This window comes from Euleptes europaea, chromosome 2 (assembly GCF_029931775.1).
Source record: "Euleptes europaea isolate rEulEur1 chromosome 2, rEulEur1.hap1, whole genome shotgun sequence".
NCBI lineage: Eukaryota > Metazoa > Chordata > Lepidosauria > Squamata > Sphaerodactylidae > Euleptes > Euleptes europaea.
Genome location: NC_079313.1, coordinates 71,595,998 through 71,615,156, shown reverse-complemented (window position 1 = coordinate 71,615,156; position 19,159 = coordinate 71,595,998).

Here is a 19,159-nt window from a genome sequence, read left to right as displayed (position 1 = left end):
GGCCACCTTGCATATCAATCTGTTGGAATTGAGAGCTATTAGATTTGGACTCCTTTCTTTTGCAGATGTTCTCGTTCAAAAGACTGTGCTCATCGCTACAGACAACACCACAGCTATGTTTTATATAAACAAGCAAGGGGGCACAAATTCCCTAGCTTTGTGTCGGGAGGCATCCCGCATATGGGAGTGGGCTATAGAACATCACATATCCCTGAAGGCCATTCACGTGGCAGGTTCTTCAAACACTACAGCGGATGCCCTGAGCAGGGATGGTTCCCTAGATCACGAATGGTCCATCCCTTTCTCTTTTCTCGACCCTATCTTCCACGTATGGGGTTGGCCAGAAGTAGATCTGTTTGCTACGCGCGACAATGCGCGATGCCCACAATTCTGTTCAAGGGCAGCTCGAGGAGAGTCGTCTCTAGGAGATGCCTTTCAGTTCCCGTGGTCGACAGCCCTAATGTACGCTTTTCCCCCTATTCCCCTGATCCCGAGGGTGTTGGGGAAGGCCCTCCAGGAGGGTGCCAACTTAATTATGGTGACCCCCTTTTGGCCGAAGAGGCCGTGGTTTGCGACCCTCTGGACTGCGTCTCGTCAGAGGTGCATCAGGTTCCCGGACTCCCCCTCTCTACTGACCAGGGGACAGGTATTGCACCACAACCCGTCCTCTCTCAGTCTAACAGCTTGGAGGGTCACTCTGTGACTCAATGGTCGGATAGGGTGGCCCACGTCCTCCTCTCTGCACGTAAACCGTCCACTAGGAGGTCTTATTCACTTAAATGGTCACGGTTCTCTGCTTGGGCCTTGTCCCAGGCCATTGTACCACAAAGGTGTACGTTACCACAGTTATTTGATTACCTTTTGTCATTGAAAGATGGTGGTTTATCTAATTCATCTGTCAAATGTCATCTAGCAGCCATTTCTGCTTTCCATGACGGGTTAGATTCGTGTTCTCTATTTTCAAATAAACTTTGCAAGAGGTTTTTGAAAGGCCTGCAAAATTTATTTCCCCAGGTTCACGCTCCAGTACATCAGTGGAGCCTTTCCTTGGTGCTGTCACACCTAACTTCTAGGCCCTTCGAACCCATGGCTTTGTGTGACTTGTCTCTGCTATCTTACAAGACTGCATTTTTGGTAGCCATTACGTCAGCCAGGAGGGTCAGTGATCTGAGGGCGTTAAGAGCAAATCCTCCTTTCACCAAATTTTTTCTCTAATAGGGTTGTCCTACGTCCAAGTCTAGCCTATCTACCTAAAGTAGTTTCGAAATTTCACCTCTCTCAGGACATCACCCTACCTGTGTTTTTTCCTTCCCCACAATCCCCTTCTGAACAACGATTACATACCCTAGATGTGCGTAGAGCACTTCTTTTTTATTTGCAAAGGACCAAACACTTCAGACAGGAAGATAATCTGTTTATTTGCTTTAAAGGGGCGCACAAGGGGAAGGCAGTCTCAACTCACACACTTTCCAGGTGGGTGGTATCGGCCATCAGGTTGGCCTATCAGTCAGCAGGGGTAGACTGTCCTCTTATCCTGCACGCACATTCAACGAGGGCACAAGCGGCCTCGGCTGCGTTCTCCTCGACGGTCGACATCGTGGATGTCTGCAAAGCAGCGACGTGGTCCACTCCGACGACCTTCATTCATCATTATGCCATCGATGTCGATTCAAGAGCTGATGCGGCTGTGGGGAAAGCAGTGTTGAATACGTTATTCCGTTGACCATCACACACCCACCTCCGCAGTAAGTGAGCTTGCTATTCTCCCATGTGGGACTGCACAGAAGCCACGAAAACGAAAAACAGTGTTGCACTTACCTGTAACTGTTGTTCGTTGAGTGGTCTTCTGTGCAGGCACACATCCCTCCCTCCTTCCCCGCTGTGGATGGGCACCGTAAGAGAGTGTGCTCCCCGCGGCGGCGTTAGGAGAACTGAGGGAAGAGTGCTCCCCACCCCCTCCGGTCAGGTGACTCCTGGGCGGGAAAGACTGTTAAGGCTGGGTCCCTGACGGGAGGGGGAGGGGAGCGCTCCTTGGGAGCTAACTCTTCTAGAAGCTCTGCTAATCTTTTCCGTGGCTGGCCTGCGCCTGCGCAGTCCCATGTGTGCCTGCACAGAAGACCACTCAACGAACAACAGTTACAGGTAAGTGCAACACTGTTTGTCCTTAATATTCCTTTGAAAAGTGGTTTTATATAGAAGGGCTACATTTTTGTACCCAAAAGCATTGTTTCAGTTTCTAGTACACTTTGCTATACAGCTTACTTTGCATGCAATACATGTAACAATTGGTGTGTGTGTATTATTACTACTTTTAACAGTTTGCAAAGGCCACCCATGTCACTTCAGAATTTTCTAAATGGTATCTGGGATTCTCTTTCCTTAAAGGTCACAGATTCCTTGAGTTTTGGCAGTGTCTGTCCACAAGAAGGGGCTATTACAACAGAGACCATAGTGTTGCAAGGACTTTCTTATGAGTGCTCATTTGGATCTCTTCACAGAATCATGTGTATAAAGGAATAAAATATCCCCTTCTCATGAAAAAGGATAGGGTGAACCACTAGTATTCAGATCCTTCACATAAAAAGCTTCTTCTACAGCTATATTATGTTTATAGACTTTTGACAGCTGAAATATTCACAAACCTGTGTATAAGTACCTGGATGAGCATATTATGTATTGTAATGCTGTTTCCTAATAATTTGGAATATGACAGCAGTTTAATGTGGAATTTTTATACTGAGGATTTGAGCATAGAAGTTAATATTTAATAGTGCAATCCTAAAAAGAGCTGTGCTCCCCTTCCAGTGGAAACATTAAGTTGAAACATTTATAATTCTAGATCCTCTGAAAACCTCCATCTCTGGGTTCTCCAATCAAATGCATAAAGCTGCCTTATACTGAATCAGATCCTTGTTCTATCAAAGTCAATATTGTCTACTCTGACTGGCAGCAGCTCTCCACGGTCTTTGGTAGAAGTTTCTCACATCACCTACCACCTGATCCTTTTACCTGGAGATGCCAAGCAGATTGCCCCAATCACTGAGTTACAGCATCTCTTCATGCTTTGTAGGATTTTTTGAAAAGCTTATGAAGCACAGTAGTTTAATGCAACAGTCTTCAATAGCCTCACCTTTAACAGAACCTTTCACCATGGAGCAGGCTTAAAATTCCATCCTATGCATTTCTCTTCTTTCTCTGCCCCTCCTTAGATTAATAAAATTAAATTGTGATGCCACTAAAATGGCCCGTTTAGGCTGGGGCACAACCTACCAGTTGATAACCCAGTATTTCATAGGTATTGTTTCAATCACAGGAAAAATAGCATGTGTATGAAATTTAAAAATGTATACTTCACAGTGCAATTCTAAACAGAAATACACCCTTCTAAGTCCATTAAACTCAGTGGGCTTTAGAAGGGTGTAAGTCTGCTTAGGATTGCATTGCTAATTATCTGTTTTAAAATGTTCATATCCTGTGTAATATGTTTCATATATGGCTGTAGTTAATTCATGTACATACAATGAACAATAACAACCTTTTTTTCTTACAGCTGCTAAAATTAGTTCCAAAGAGGGACCTGATGTTACTATAAAAGAAATCTATGCCAGCTCAGATGCAGACCGCAGTTCAAATGAGTCACAAAGTTTTATTGTAAGATCCAAAGCTTACTTGTTTCCATCTTGGTCCCGTGAGAGTATGGGATCACTTTGTGATGATGATGTATGTGATCTGTCCTCTGCACAACATTCCTCATCAGATGAAATCGTGGAAAATGAGTTCTCAAACCAATCCAGGTCCAACACCAACCAAGAAGAAAAGGCATCAGTTTCTGTGACTTGTCATTCATATAAAAACCAAGGCCACAGTACCTCTAGTGATCAGTTGTTGCTGATAAAGGAACTAAGGATTTCCAGGTCAAAATCTGAAAATGATATTCGTGTATCTTCTTGTAAAGAGTTGTGCCCAGTCCGCTCATTTACCATTTTTGATGGAAGACACAATACATGATCAGAATTTGTATATTTCACTAGACAGTTCTAACTACTAATGCTGATTATTCTAGTTTTTCCCTAAACAGCAAATTATTTAAGTGAATATGCTTACATGAAACAAGAAGAATATGTCTCAATGTTATTTCTTTTAAAATGTTTATATACCAGGCAAATTCTGATTTACTTCTCAAAAATTAAATCTGACTAAACGATTTGAAGTCATTTTAATTTGGGTGGGAGTAGGTATCTGTGTTTCTGTTAAGAGGGTGGGGTTGGTGTCGACTTGTCTTAGATTTTTCCTTTTCATAAAATACATTAGTTTTGGAAGAAAGTATAAACATGGTTTTATATTCCATTTCATAATCTTATTTAACAGAACATCTGAGTGTTCATTTTACATAATAGCATAATTCAATAGAATTTACACTTTGTAGCAAGAAATAATAAAATTTATGTGAGGTACATTTTTAGGTGTTCAAAACATCTAACATCTCAGCAATTACTACAAAATTCTAATTGTCTAATTGCAGGCAGGGACTAACAGAATATTTATTTATTTTTAATTCTGTACCGCCTCAACAGAGAATCTGCTCAAGGCAGATTACAAGTAAAATATAATAAAATCATAAAATGCCATAAAAGTTGCTAATTCTGAAACCTAGCATTAAAAACTCAACCAGAACATAAAAACAAAACTTTAAGTAATGTAAAAAGTCTCAGAATAGTTCAGACAAGAAAATAGTTGCTCGTGAAAAATCTTCTAGTGCATTCGGAAGATCTAAATTGTCTTAGACCTCACAATTGTAGTCATTGATACCTTAGCTCACAAGTGTGGCAGCAATGAAATGGCAAAAGTCTGGTGTTGCAGGGACTGATGAGCCAAGTGTTGCACCAGTAAGAGATAGTCAGCAGCCTGTACTATTTGTTTGGCATGTTCCTTTTTAATACTTTTCTGTCTATTTCTTTTAATGGATCACTGATATATGGGTGCTGATGTGTGATTTTGGGCTAAGCTTCATCTTACCAGTTTATGATGTACATTTGCCACCTAATAAAAATAGGAGTCCGGTAGCACCTTAAAGACTACCTATTTCAGCTTAAGCTTTTGTGAGTCATAGTTCACTTCATCAGATGTTTTGGAGGAGTATATAATATTTTAATAGCCAGCTATGGTCCCATCTGTGGAAACTAAAATCTGTTGACTGGGGCCATGGAGGTACTCCCCAGGTTTTTCAGTAAAATCTGAAAAATTAAAAAAAATACATTGGGGTTTTAAGCCCCCTCCCCCCAAGCATCTGCACATGCATTTAACAGTTATGCTGGCCGCCGTCACTTCAGGAATCCAATCTAGGCCCAGCTGCCGTGGCAGAGGACAGTGGGAGTCACTCTGGGCCCGGCTTGCGTAGTGGCGGATGGGAGGAGCAGCTCTGTTTGCAGCAGCAACACGGAGAGGCTCCAGTGGCAAGCGCCACAGTAGAGCACGCCATCAGCAGCAGAGGACTCTGGGAGCTTTTCTGGTTTCTGAGTAGCTCCCAGGCACTGTTGCTGTTGTCTCCAGGCTTAAGGTGGGTGGTGGGGCCTAGAGCTGTGTTGGGTGGGAGAGATGGGATTCTCTCCCCCGTGAGTCTTGCAGCCCTCCCACTTGTATATTCTGATTTTCAAACTGGCCAAGTCTGAAGATACTTAAAACCAGAGATTGGAGTGGTGCATGGACCAGGCACATCTTTCTACAAACCTGAAAAATGCCCCAGGTTTGCAGAAAAATCTGGAATAAAAAACATAGGGCCATAGTTTTCTCAGGTAGAGGCTGCCGGAAGGGGGGAGGTTTGGAAGCTGAAGATGGGAGGGGAATAAACATCGATTGGTTGTTGGGCGGGAAGGAAGCAGGACAAGGGGAGGCTATGAGGGCTTTCAGAGAAGGGAAAGAAAATGCTGCAGAAGGGGAAAATGAAATACCCCCAAGTCCTTGCAGGTCCCCGGTTGAATATTCTGATTTTCAACTTGGCCAAATCTGAGGATACTTACATCTGGAGAGTGGAGCCATGAATGGACAAGACAGATTTTTCTACAAACCTGGAAAACACCCCAGGCTTCCAGAAAAAACTGGAATCTAAAAAACATAAACTGGGGGTAATTTAAAAAAAAAACCTGAAATGATAAAAGTGGTACCTGTAGCCTTAAGGAACAGATGAAGCAGTGGTGGATGCCAGGAAAGAAGAAATGGGGGGAAATGATATGTCTCTCGCAAGTCCTTGTGGGTTCCTTCTTGTATATTCTAATAGATAACTGTGTAGATACTTACATCTGCAAATCAGGGCCATAGAGAAAGAAAACAGATTTCCCAACGAAGCTGGGGATCCCCAGGTTTATGGGAAAATCTGAACACATTTTAAAAATGGAGAGGAAGTTAAATTGCTCCCAAAACAACTTTGGCTGAGCAAGTGCAGACATGCACCAAGACTCTTAAGTTGGCCTGCTGTTTGGAGGGAAGGAGCAAAAGTGTTTCTTTCCAAATGGAGGAAAATGATGAGGCAGTTGTAGTAGAAGTCACAGCTGCCTCCTCCCACCCCCACCTGGTGAAGCTACAGATGGATGAGGGAGAAAGAGGAATCACACCTTGCTCCCACTACCATGTGGGGGGAGGAGGGGGTAGACCAGGAATTGTGGCCCCCCAGGAGAAGGACAACGCAGCTGTCGTGGCAGAAGCCGCCGCTGCCACAATTAGTCTCGCAGTAAAGGTAGGTGGGACAGAGAAGCTGCAGCTCACCCCTATTGCGGTGGAAAGGAGCATGAGTCATGGGTCACCCCCCCTTTGGGTGATGACAACGAGGCATTCATGGCAGAAGACACCATGGCTGTTGCACACACCCCTACCACAATGCTCATGCAAGTGGAGGAGTAGGTCAAGCTGCTGCTGCCCTCCTCCACCAATGCAACCGAGACCACCACTACCCCATGAGTTCCTCATGACTCCATGCTTGTCAGTATATCTAATTCTCAATATGGCCAAATCTACGGATACTTTGATTTGGAGATTGGAGCCATGAGCAGATAAGACAGATCTTTCTAAAAATCTGAAAAAAGTCTCAGGTTTGCTGAAAAATCTGAAATCTAAAATATACACATACATTTACACATTTTGGAGGGGGGGGTAGAAACCCCCAAATAATAGAAGCAGTACATATAAAATGGAGGAGAGGATAATTATGTAAACTGCTTTGGGTCCCCACTGGGGAGGAAGGCGAGGTATAAAAATATTTTAATGAAATAATCAAGTAAATAACAATGGTTCATCTTCGTGGCTTCTGTGCAGTCCCGCATGGGGACTGCGCTTGCGCAGGCCAGCCGCGGAGAACTGACTAGAAAGCTTTTAGGAGCTTCAGAACGCCTGGAGCGCTCCCCCTCCCCTCCGTCCCAGGCCGAGAGCAACGGTCCGCCCAACGGTCAGTTGACGGAGGGAGGAGGGGCGCTCCCCCCTCAGTTCTCTCTTCGCCGCCGTGGAGAGAGCACTAGCTTTGTTTCAGAGCGTCTTTTCTGTTACCTCAGAGAAAAATTCTCTTCAGGATTTTATTTCTTTTTTGCCAATATAATCTTATTTAACAACTGTGCCAAATGTAGAAATAGTATGGCACAAAATAATGACTGTTGTTACGTTTGAGAGATTTGTGCTTTTTCTTTTACTTCAAAAAAAAAAAAGTCTCTTCAGGAGTTGATTTCCTTTTTGCCAATATGGTTTGATGTACCAAATGTGCCAAATATGAAAGGATTATAGCACAAAATAACGATGATTATGTTCTGTATAAGAGACTTATGTCTTTTCTTTCACTTAGAAAGGTCTTCTCTTCAGGATTTGATTTCTTTTCTTTTGTCAATGTGGCTTTATTTAACAAATTTGCCAAATGTACAATAGTATGGTACAAATTAATAATGTTTTATTAATTTGAGAGACTTGTGTCTTTTCTTCTACCTCAGAAATTCTTTTCTTTCAGCATTTGATGTCTGTTTTGCCAATATCACTTTCTTTGACAATTCTGCCAAATGCAGAATAAGTATGCCACTAATTAATGGTCGGTTTTGTTTCAGATACTTGTTTTAATCTTGTCTCTTTTTCATTTTTACAAGTAATTCAGGCTGTGTTTCTCCAGTTCGAAGGTCTGTGAGGAAATCCGGCTTTACTAATGCTTAGGTTATCTCCACGACGTGTGTGGAAAGAGGTCTCAACCCAAAGGCTGTGATAAGGACTGGATATGCTGCAGCACTAGGGGTTCTGTCCCCTATGAAGTGCATAGATGAGACCTCGAAGTCGACAGGCTCTGAGAAAAGCCACTGTATGGTTGCACTAGGGGCTCGGTGTTCCATCCCTTACGATGTGCATGGATGAGACCTTGAAGTCGACAGGCTGAGAAAAGCCACTGTATGGTTGCACTAGGGGCTCGGTGTTCCGTCCCTTACGATGTGCATGGATGAGACCTTGAAGTCGACAGGCTGAGAAAAGCCACTGTATGGTTGCACTAGGGGCTCGGTGTTCCGTCCCTTACGATGTGCAGGGATGATGTCTCGACGTCAACAGGTTCCGTGGAAAGCCTGCTAGTCTACAGCACTAGGGGATCAGTAAGGTAAGGTAAGGTAAGGTAAGGTGCATGACGTGCAGAGAGAGGTCTCGAGGTCGAGCAATTCCAAGGAGGTGGGAACACCTACTCCTCAGGGTGTAAAAGCCTCGACGTTGGCTCACCTCTGACGCACCAACACAACAGCCACCTGGCTCTTGTCGATGTCATACATCAATTCCTCCTCGATGCCGAGATGAGCGGGTTCGAGTTTGCCTCCATGCCAGCTGTCTGTTGCTGCGGCATCTGTTCGGAGAAGGGGAGGAATCTCAGCGTTGCAGCTCCCCCCCCCCCCCGCTTCCCTCGACGTCAGGCATCGCCGTCGCTAGTGGGGTAAGCAAGCTTGGGCTGAAGCATTGTCCAGCATGTGGGGAAGGCTTCTCAGCCATGTTCCGTCCCCCCCCCCCTTATGTTCCCTGAGCCTCTCCGTGGGATGCTCCTGCGGGAATACATATATCCCCATGGGTGTATAGACACTCATCCCCTCTGTGACAAGTGTCTTCCCACCGACCTCGAAGTCAATTTACATGGTCACCTTGGCGTCAAGGAGCGAGGGCTCATAATACGCTTCCTCTCATGTGTAACCCATCTGGGTTCCTGCCTGTCTCACCCATGGGGTCATTCAGCTCTATTTAGAATACTTAATCTGGATGGCATAGGCTTGGAAGATTTTATAATCTCCCTCAGATTCGAAGTCGGATCTGACAAGGAGTTGTGTTATGCGAAACCAATATGGTATACATTTGGCTTCTTTTCCCTAGAAGGTGGGAAATCTATATAAAGCTAAAAGAGGATGCTTGATTCCTCTTACAGTATCCCTCACCCAGTTGCTAGTTGCTGGGACACTTCTATCTTAATATGGGTCAGGTTCCCATTTTTATCCGGGGGTTGCTGGGGCTGCCCACTTTGACTCTGGGCAGGAGCACTGAATCTCCCATTAAGAACACTTTTCAGTGTTAGGGCTGTAATTAGCCTAAGCAAATTATGGACACTGATAAGTCTTGTACATATTGCGTTGATCCAGCATAAGGGGAGACGTCCCCAACTCACAGGGTGTTTGACTTCCCAAGGACTTTTCATACAGGGACAAACAGGCATGACTACAGGATAATAAATGCATAACTCCTGGGTAGATTTATGCTAAATGCTGAATGGTGCTCTTAACCATCCAAGGCACTGGGTTCCCTCCATATTGAGTTCATTGCAGCTGAGATCTCTATATTGCAATGCAAATAAACCCCTTTATTTAGGAACACGCAAATTTTAATCTATGTATTTTTATCTTGGATAAAGGAAAATGCTGATAAGGGACCCCGACTGGACCTCAGACTCCTTAATATGGATCCACAGGTGCCCACATTTCAGGATACTTCCCTTTTCAGATGTCCTTCCTCAGTTGCCTGGGAGCCTTTTTGGTTGTAGTCCTGAATCTAAGGACAATTATCTTAATTGTATGTTACAGTATGTTACAGGCTTGTTGCACTTGCTTTCCTCCTGTCAGCAGGTGGTGCTGTTGATCCGTAATTGGATTATTGGCTATTGGACAATTCATTTTACCAGTCCTGCAGGTTTGCCTGTCTCTAACCTTGTCAGCCCTATGTGTCGTTGGATTTGCTAGTTGAATTTGTGTAATCCCAATTGCTCCCTACTCAAAGGATAGCATTCTTTTTGCTACTTTGAATGTTTTTTCTTCGAGCCCTTAACAACTCAAGGGCCCATGGTTTTTCTGTCCCTTTAGCTGCACGATTTATGTGCAAATGTAGATCAGTTCTTAAAAGGAATAATTTTGATCACCATTGTTACTGGTCTATATCCTAGGGTATCTACCTATAGGCTTCAAAATAAAATAAAATAAAAATTAAAAAACAAAAACAAGACCAACAACTAATGGGGTTCAACTTGGTTCTGAGACTGGGGAATACTCCTCTGTGTGTATTGTGATCATCAGTCTAAGAACATTAGACCTCTGGTACCTGAATTTACAAAACAAGGGTTTTCAAGAAGACATTAAAAAACATACCTTACCAAAGGCAAACAAACAAACAAACAAATATATATGTTTCCAGTCATCGTCCCCTACTACGGTTGGTTCTATTGCATATCGCTTTGGTTCCTGCTCCTTCCCAGACTAGTGGTGCAGATCCTGTCTGACAGGGCAACTATGCTAATACCACCTGAAGACATAGTCTTCCTATATCCAGAACTGTGCTGTGTTCTCTCCAGTACTAAGGTTCTCACAAGCACTTGTGCAAGGGTGTTTACCTGAATGTTTTCCTTCATGAAATCACATTATTCTTCTGGAAGTCAGGACAATCCAGTACCATTTTGTACCTTTTTTCAGCCACTGCTATGAGTGTATATAGCATGGCAATGTAAATATCTATAGCATGAGGGAGAGTTCCCTGTCCTGCTGTCCCAGGTTTTTCCGGTTGTGGCAAAGGACCTAACAGCACAACGTTTCCTTCCTGGACGTCCAGGTGGTGAGAGAAGCCTACTCTCTCAGATTTCCCAAGCTGACAGGTTTCATCAACCCACAAGTAATCCCTCACTCTATGTTCCCTGCTTTCCCTTTTTAAGGGAATGGTTTTTTCCAGGTAGAGTCCTATTATCTCAAGTGCAGATGCAATATGTCCCTGCTTCCTACAGAACACTGGATGCCATGAGGCTGTCAGAGAGATTCTCCAGTTTCACTGGTCACATTTATTTTAATGCTGCATTTTTGTTCCCTGGCTTCACAGACCCAGGACACCAGTGATGCTCATAGGTCCCTATTGACCACAATGTTTTGTGTTCCCAATCTGTAGATTACTTTTGATGGGGATTTCGGGTACTTTCTCAAGAAGACTAGCTGATCAGGGTATAGCCCCTTCCTTCTCTGCCACAATGTCGCTTCACTACAGTGGGTGGCGTGGTCATCTCAACCATCTAACGGGACCTACCTAGAGTCACAAGGTTGTTAACAGTATTATGCATACCACACAGATAGTCATCTTATGCTGCCAAGTGGGCTCATTTTTTTGAATGATCAGGGTCAGACGGTTTGCAACCTTTTACTTCACCTTTATATGGGGTGTGTCATTACTCATTAAATGATACTAGCCTGGCTGTTATTCCCGTCAAGCACATCTGGTGGTCATCTCAGCCCTCTGTTTCCTGATTAATTCTTATTCAGTATTTGCAACACCAGTTTGCTAATGGTTTGAGGGCCTTGGCTAGTCTAATTTTTCCCCCTACACTAATGCCCTTATTATTCTTTGCATTATGCTTTAAACCTTTTGTATAATGGCACCATCTAACCTGTTTTTCTTTTATCCACTAAGGTGCTGTTTTTGGTTGCTGTCATTTAACCTGTTTAAATTATTGGTCTGTGATCACTTTTCATCAGGTTAAGGTAGTATTACCTAGATTGAAGTTCGACCTTGGGTAAGGTCCCGTTGCCGAACCTGTTTTCTTCAAAATCCTCAGTCGCTAACTGAGCAATCTCTTCATGCAATCAAGTGCCTGAAGACCATGTCCTTCAGGTTCCATGCAGCACCTAAACAACCTATTGGTCTAGTGCATGGAAGGCTGAACCAGCAGCTTCTTTGGAAACGGTTTCCCGATGGTGTTTATAGCAATGCTGAACTATGCTGTCCACTCTATATGGAGGCCTTTTGCAACAGGGCTCATGTCTCTTTCGCTGTTTTCCTTGCCATGACAGATTTCTGAGGCTTCTCTAAAGTGGCAACCTGGTCCTTCGATCCACATACCTCTCGCATTGCCCTGTAGATGTGGTCTCCAGGGAGGAAACAGCTGTTTGTGAGAGTTGTCTTTTAATTAGGTGACAAGCCCACACCCGCCTCCATGGTAGGTGAGCTTGCTATTCTCCCAGAGTTGCACTTACCTGTAACTGTTGTTCATCGAGTGGTCTTCTGTGCAGGCACGCATCCCTCCCTCCTTTCCCCGCTGTGGGCTACTGCTTGGTGGCTATGGTGGTCTTCCACGGCGGCGAAGGGAGAACTGAGGGGGGAGCGCCCCTCCTCCCTCCGTCAACTGACCGTTGGGCGGACCGTTGCTCTCGGCCTGGGACGGAGGGGAGGGGGAGCGCTCCAGGCGTTCTGAAGCTCCTAAAAGCTTTCTAGTCAGTTCTCCGCGGCTGGCCTGCGCAAGCGCAGTCCCCATGCGTGCCTGCACAGAAGACCACTCGATGAACAACAGTTACAGGTAAGTGCAACTCTGTTTTTATATAGGGACTGCAATTACAACCACTGGCCTGAATCCTGGACCCTCCCCCGTCTTTCTTTGCCCCGTCCCCTTACCAGCCTTCCCCGACTATCATCCAGACCATCTGGCTTATTGATTTCCTGAACTATGGATCAGATTTGCATGTTGTGATATTTTTATAGCGGGGAAGATGCTTTATAAGTTTCTAGGTTTTTTAATTAGTTTTATTGGACTTTACTGGGCTCTAAATTTCTACTGTTGTGCCCATAGTTTATTAATTATTGCAGAATTGTATTATTATGATGTGAGCCACCCTGAGTCCTGCCTTGGCAGGGGAGGGTGGGATATAAATATGATTAATAAAATAAATGTTATGTGAAGAAATAAAAACATATATATATTGGTTTATATGTGATTGTAAACCGAAAAGTATATGGATTAGAATGAGTTTGTCTTTAAGTGTATTAGAAAGCTGAACAATCATGCAAATCAAAGTTTGTAAAGCTAACCAATTAGAAAAGAAGTAGGGAAAATAGAGCTATTATATTGGTCCCTTAGCCTGGTAAGAAAAGAACCAATCAGGCAGCAGGGAGAATGTAGCAATCCTATTGGCCCCTTCAGCAAACGTTGATAAGAACCAATCACTAGTTAGAGTTTTCAATCCCCCTTCTACCTATAAATAGAGCTAGCTTAGGCACATGGAGGAAGAGTTTTGAAGGGCTCCAGAAAACAGGAACTGAGCTGAAGACCAGATACCAGCAGCAGAGAATTCCCTCAGGAGGTGGATGGAGCCTGAGAGCTGAGGAAGTTGTAGACCAGGGAGGGCTGAATAGCTGGGAGAGAGCTAGGTCCAGTAGCCTGACTACAGCCAGTCTCAAGACAGTCCATAAAGGGAGCTACTACACTGAAATCAAGGGAAGAGGAGATTCCCATCCCCATGAGAATACTGGCAGAAAAACCTCAGAAGACTGTAAATTTGAATTTATATAGAATAAGAACCGTTGTCTTGTACTCAGTTCTGTATTTTTCTATTGTTATCAAGTTGGTGTTATATATTAAAGAACTCTGTTGTTTGGATCTGAAAGGAGTTGTTCTTTTACTTGGGAAGCAAGCACCTAAGGCATAACTACATTAACGAATCCCAAGATCCTGACATGTAGCTTTAAGAAATGAATGCCCTTTCAGTGGCAGTTGTAATCTTAAATCTTTATTAAAAACAGTCATAGACCAGCACAATTTACTATTAAAACCCTTGGTATTAAGCTCTACCCACAAGTTTTTACAAATAGTAAAAAGTTGTTTGCACTCTTTGCAAACTATATATACTACCTTTTAAAATTATTGACCTACTTATGTTCTCAGCAGCTGCACAAAACTTAGCCGTTCCTACTATAACCTGCGGGTTTTCATCTATAAGCAACATTTTAGTGTACTCCTGACCTGTATGGCTGGGATGCCGACTAAGCAGGGGGAGATTAACTTAGAACAAACCTCTTGATATAGTGGACAGCGCAGTAGAACCTGCTCCATTGTTTCAATTTCCTTTAGAGCACAGGGACGTACCCTATCCTCCAGGGGAACCTTCTGTATCTCCCATCCACAACCACCAAGAGAAGAGCTTGCAGTTGTAATTCTAGTCCTATTGCACTGTTATCTCAGGCTATCATGCTATTTGATTGCATTGTTTCATACCATGTAATCAGCCCTGAGTCTCTGTGAGAAAGGCAGGCTATAAATCTATATATCTAATTCCTAAGTGTGTTCCCTATCTGCGGATACCTAAATCTGTGGATTGGGGCCACACTTACCCCAAACAGATGTTTCTGCAGACCTGGGGACCCACCCCCACCCCCAGGATTGCAGAAAAATCTGACATTAAAAAAACATTGGGGGGTTGAATCCCCCCCCCCAAAAGGCGCTTACCTTTTGAAACGGCAGCTGCCGCAGGAATATGCTCTGGGCCCAGCTGTCTTGGCAGCAGATGCCTGGAACAGCTCTGGGTCTGGACACTGCTGGGCACATGTTTGAAAGACTGCAGTGGCACTGTGTCAGCAGAAGATGAGAGAGGATTCAGTCCTGCCATCTGCAGCAACAGGTTTAAGGTAGGTGGTGAGGGCCTGCAGTTGCAATGGGGGGAGTTGGGATCCTCCCCCATGAATCTCATGGGTCTCCTACTTGTAATGGTTTTCTTATTTTGTATTATTTATTTACATCACCCATCCACAACATCTTCTCCCATCAACAACAGAAAAGGAGGGGGATGTTAAAAATCGAGGAGGAGCTGTGGCTCAGTGGTAGAGCATCTGCTCAACATGCAGAAGGTCCCAGGTTCAATCCCCCGCATCTCCAGTTAAAGGGACTAGGCAAGTAGGTGATGTGAAAGACCTCTGCCTGAGACTCTGGAGAGCCGCTGCCAGTCTGAGTAGACAATACTGACTTTGATGGACCAGGGGTCTGATTCAGTATAAGGCAGCTTCATGTGTGAGTCCAGTAAACAGAGTAATCTTCTCTCAGTGAGATTAACATAATATTTAGTGCAAGGTAAGCAGATCAAATAGGAAGTTACTTGCCAGATACGTCTCTTCATGCAGTATGGAAGCTTTTTGGATCTTTGTAATTGCTAGTGTTTTAACATTTATCTGGTCACTGCTGAACTGGTATAAATAAATCCTACTGATTTAGATGGGATTGTGATTAGTGATATGCCTTTATTACACAGCCCTCTATCTGCATTTGATCCATGATGGAAGGTCTTGGCTGAGTTTAGCTGCACTGGCCCAGTTGCACACTATAGCAGCTGGCATGTTATGAAACCCTTTGTCAAAAAAACAACAAAAACCACCTTGCTCTAGCACAGTGGTTCCCTAACTTTTCGGGCCACTGCCCCCTTGGTTCCACAAATTCAAACCTAGCGCCCCCTACCCAACAACACAGTTGAAGGGGCCCACCTCTAGCACCCCCTGCTGTCCCTTCTTAGTGACCCCCTAGGTAATTCCCCCCCCCCGGGGGTGGTACTACCCACTTTTGGAACCACTGCTATAGCTTATGGAGGACAAAATAAAGGTGCCAACCTGAGCACGGAATCATGTAGGGGGCCTGCCAAGCCTCTTAATTCTTGGAGGTTGGGGGTCCGAGTAAGAGAGTGAGTAGGCTAGCCCAACAACCAGTGGCCTGCAATGAATGTCAGTGGGTCACCCTTTCCCTTGAGGCTCACCTCATGTCTACCCTACTCTCCAAAGAGCCAGGCCAAAACATGTTTTGCCCAGGCTTTTAGCTAAGGGGTTGATCTTAAAAGGGAAAAAAGTCAGCTACACACTGAGAACTGGATTCTATGTTTAACAGGTTGTGTTTAATGGCATGTTCTTATGCTCTAGTCTGTTTTAATGTTCTTACTTGTTTTTGATGGGTTTTTTAAATGGCTGTATGATTGTATTGTATTGTTTTAGCGGTCTGAAGCAGGTCTCTAAAGAGGAACCATAAAAAGTTTCTAAATAAATAAATTGTGATTGGTGAAGCACTCCAGGGTAAGCTGCTAATATCCCTGTAACAAGCAAATATTACTTTCCCTTTGTCACTGTTTTGCAACTAGGCTAGGCAACTCCAGATTGAGAAATTCCTGGAGATTTTGGGGGTGGAACCTGGTGTGTGTCTGCAATTTGGGGGGGGAAACCTCAGTGGGGTATAATACCATAGGGTCCACCCACCGAAGCTGCCATTTGCTTCACAAAAACTGATTTCTGTTTGGAGATTAAAAAAAAAAAATTTACTCTGCCCTTTCCTGATCGAAGTCAGGCTCAGAGCGGCTTAGATCAGTTGTAATTCTAGGAGATATCCTGGCCCTGCTGGGAGGTTGGCAACCCAATCTGCAGCAGGTGCCTGGTAGTCTCCATCTACCATATAATTCAAAGTCAGGCATTAAGATGTGGTCTTTGACTCTTGCCCTTTAAACAGTGCAGACAGCATATATGATTTTTCTGACATTGCAGGATTTATTTATTTAGTGGTTTACAATTCAAAATATTTTAAAATAAATATAACTTTTTTCTTTAATGTTTTCAATGTGGCTATACTTTAAAGAGAAGACCTACATCACCATGTCCAGCAGTTTACCTTGGTATAATGTTTATTTTTATGCTATCTGCACAATATAACCTTTCACCATTTCCTTCATCTATATGTATCACCATAACAGTTGATGCTGCATGTAAATCATGACAAGTTTTCTGTTAACAGAATTTCATAGTAGGAAACCAGCCCTAAGCAAGGTGTCCACCTTTGTTTTAATCCAGACTTCTGACATGCTTGCTATTCCAAACTGTTCTACTATGTTGTGCATGCTCAACCTCATTCAGTTTTGAGTAATCAGACTTCTAAATGTGAGGCAATTATTCACAATCCTGAGTACTGTTAAATGTGCTAGGCAACCTGTTCTATTGCAGGTAAAGTGGTAAACTAAATCTGGCTCTAGCCCCTAGTAATGAATACAAAATAATTGTTATTAGAAAGCAAGGCACCCCAAGCAAGACTTGTACTCATGTATCAATCAGGCTGTAGCTAGTATTTTCAGGTTTATTTTGCTTTCCTGTAACACTAACCTAGCTGCCTCCTTAGAATTAACACTAAAGCATATTTAATGGCAAGAGAGAACTCAAACTTGGGAAATCTTTTTAATTTCTGCAGGGGATTGACAATGGTAAGGGTGACTTTGCAATAATGAAAGAAAGAATCGAAGCCAGCCATTACACTATTTCCTGAAAGAGTAAGTCATCCTCTATTGGAAAGGGGGGAAATATTTTGAGTCATTTGGATATAGTCCTTTCAAGATATGGAGAGTGCATAAACATTTTTTAAAAAGAAGATCCAGAAGAAATAACCAGACATACAAGGCCTCATAAACAATAGTGTGTTTTTACTCTATATTAGTAATTACTGAAAAAATCTACCTCTTGTTTTTACAGAATAATATCCACCTCTTGTTTTAATACTCAAATCAGATTTGAATACCCAACTCTCACAAATTTCCTTTTACTGCAATTAACAATCATGACTGGCAATACTGCAAGGAGTAAAAAAGGGCAAGAGTCCAGTAGCACCTTAAAGACTAACAAAAATATTTTCTGGCAGGGTATGAGCTTTCACACAGCTCACTTTCACACAGGGTATGAGCTTCCACAGCTCACTTCTTCAGATACAGCTAGAATGTGAATCCATCTGTCTTTAAGTAGAGGAGAGTGAATTCAGACAAGCATTAATATGTAAATGTTAACAGTATGTAAATGTGAATAGCAGGCGTGATGGGCTTAGGTGTGGTATGCAGAAGAGTCTGTGATGTCCAGGGGAGAGATGGGTGTGGAGAAATCAGCATTGGTAATGAGCCATGAATGCAAGGTCTTTATTCAGCCCAGGTAAATGCATTGACTTTAGTTTGAATATCAACTGTAATTCAGCAGTTTCTCTTTCCAATCTCCCTTTGAAATTCCTTTGTAAGAGAGGAAGTGATCTGCAAGGAGGAAGTGACCACCCTATGATTTTAAATGCTGTGAACATGGACACGCTGCCGTTGCATTGAATTAGCGTTCTTAATGTGAGAAGTAGTCAGATGTTCATCGTTTTCTAGGGGGTAGCCGTGTTAGCCTGTCTGCAGTAGTAGAAAAGGGCAAGAGTCCAGTAGCACCTTAAAGACTAACAAAATATTTTCTGGTAGGGTATGACTAACAAAATATATTCTGGTAGGGTATGATTGCATTGTTTCATACCATGTAATCAGCCTTGAGTCTCGGTGAGAAAGGCAGGCTATAAATCTATATATCTAATTCCTAAGTGTGTTCCCTATCTGTGGATACCTAAATCTGTGGATTGGGGCCACACTTACCCCAAACAGATGTTTCTGCAGACCTGGGGGGGGGGGTCCCCAGGTCTGCAGAAACATCTGACATTAAAAAAACATTGGGAGGGGGTTGAATCCCCCCCCCCAAAAGGCACTTACCTTTTGAAATGGCAGCAGCCGCAGGAATCTGCTCTGGGCCCAGCTGTCTTGGCAGCAGATGCCTGGAACAGCTCTGTGTCTGGACACTGGTAGGGTATGACTAACAAAATATTTTCTGGTAGGGTATAACTAACAAAATATTTTCTGGTAGGGTATGAGCTTTCGTGAGCTGTGGCTCACCAAAGCTCCTACCCTACCAGAAAATATTTTTGTTAGTCTTTAAGGTGCTACTGGACTCTGGCCCTTTTCTACTGTTTTCTAGGGTGCGCCTGTAAAGTTTGCAACATTACTTCTCCCAAAAAAAAGGAGAGTACCACTCTAACCGAGCCATAGCTGGTGGCCTTAACGGGTAGAGGAAACGCCTCCCTCGG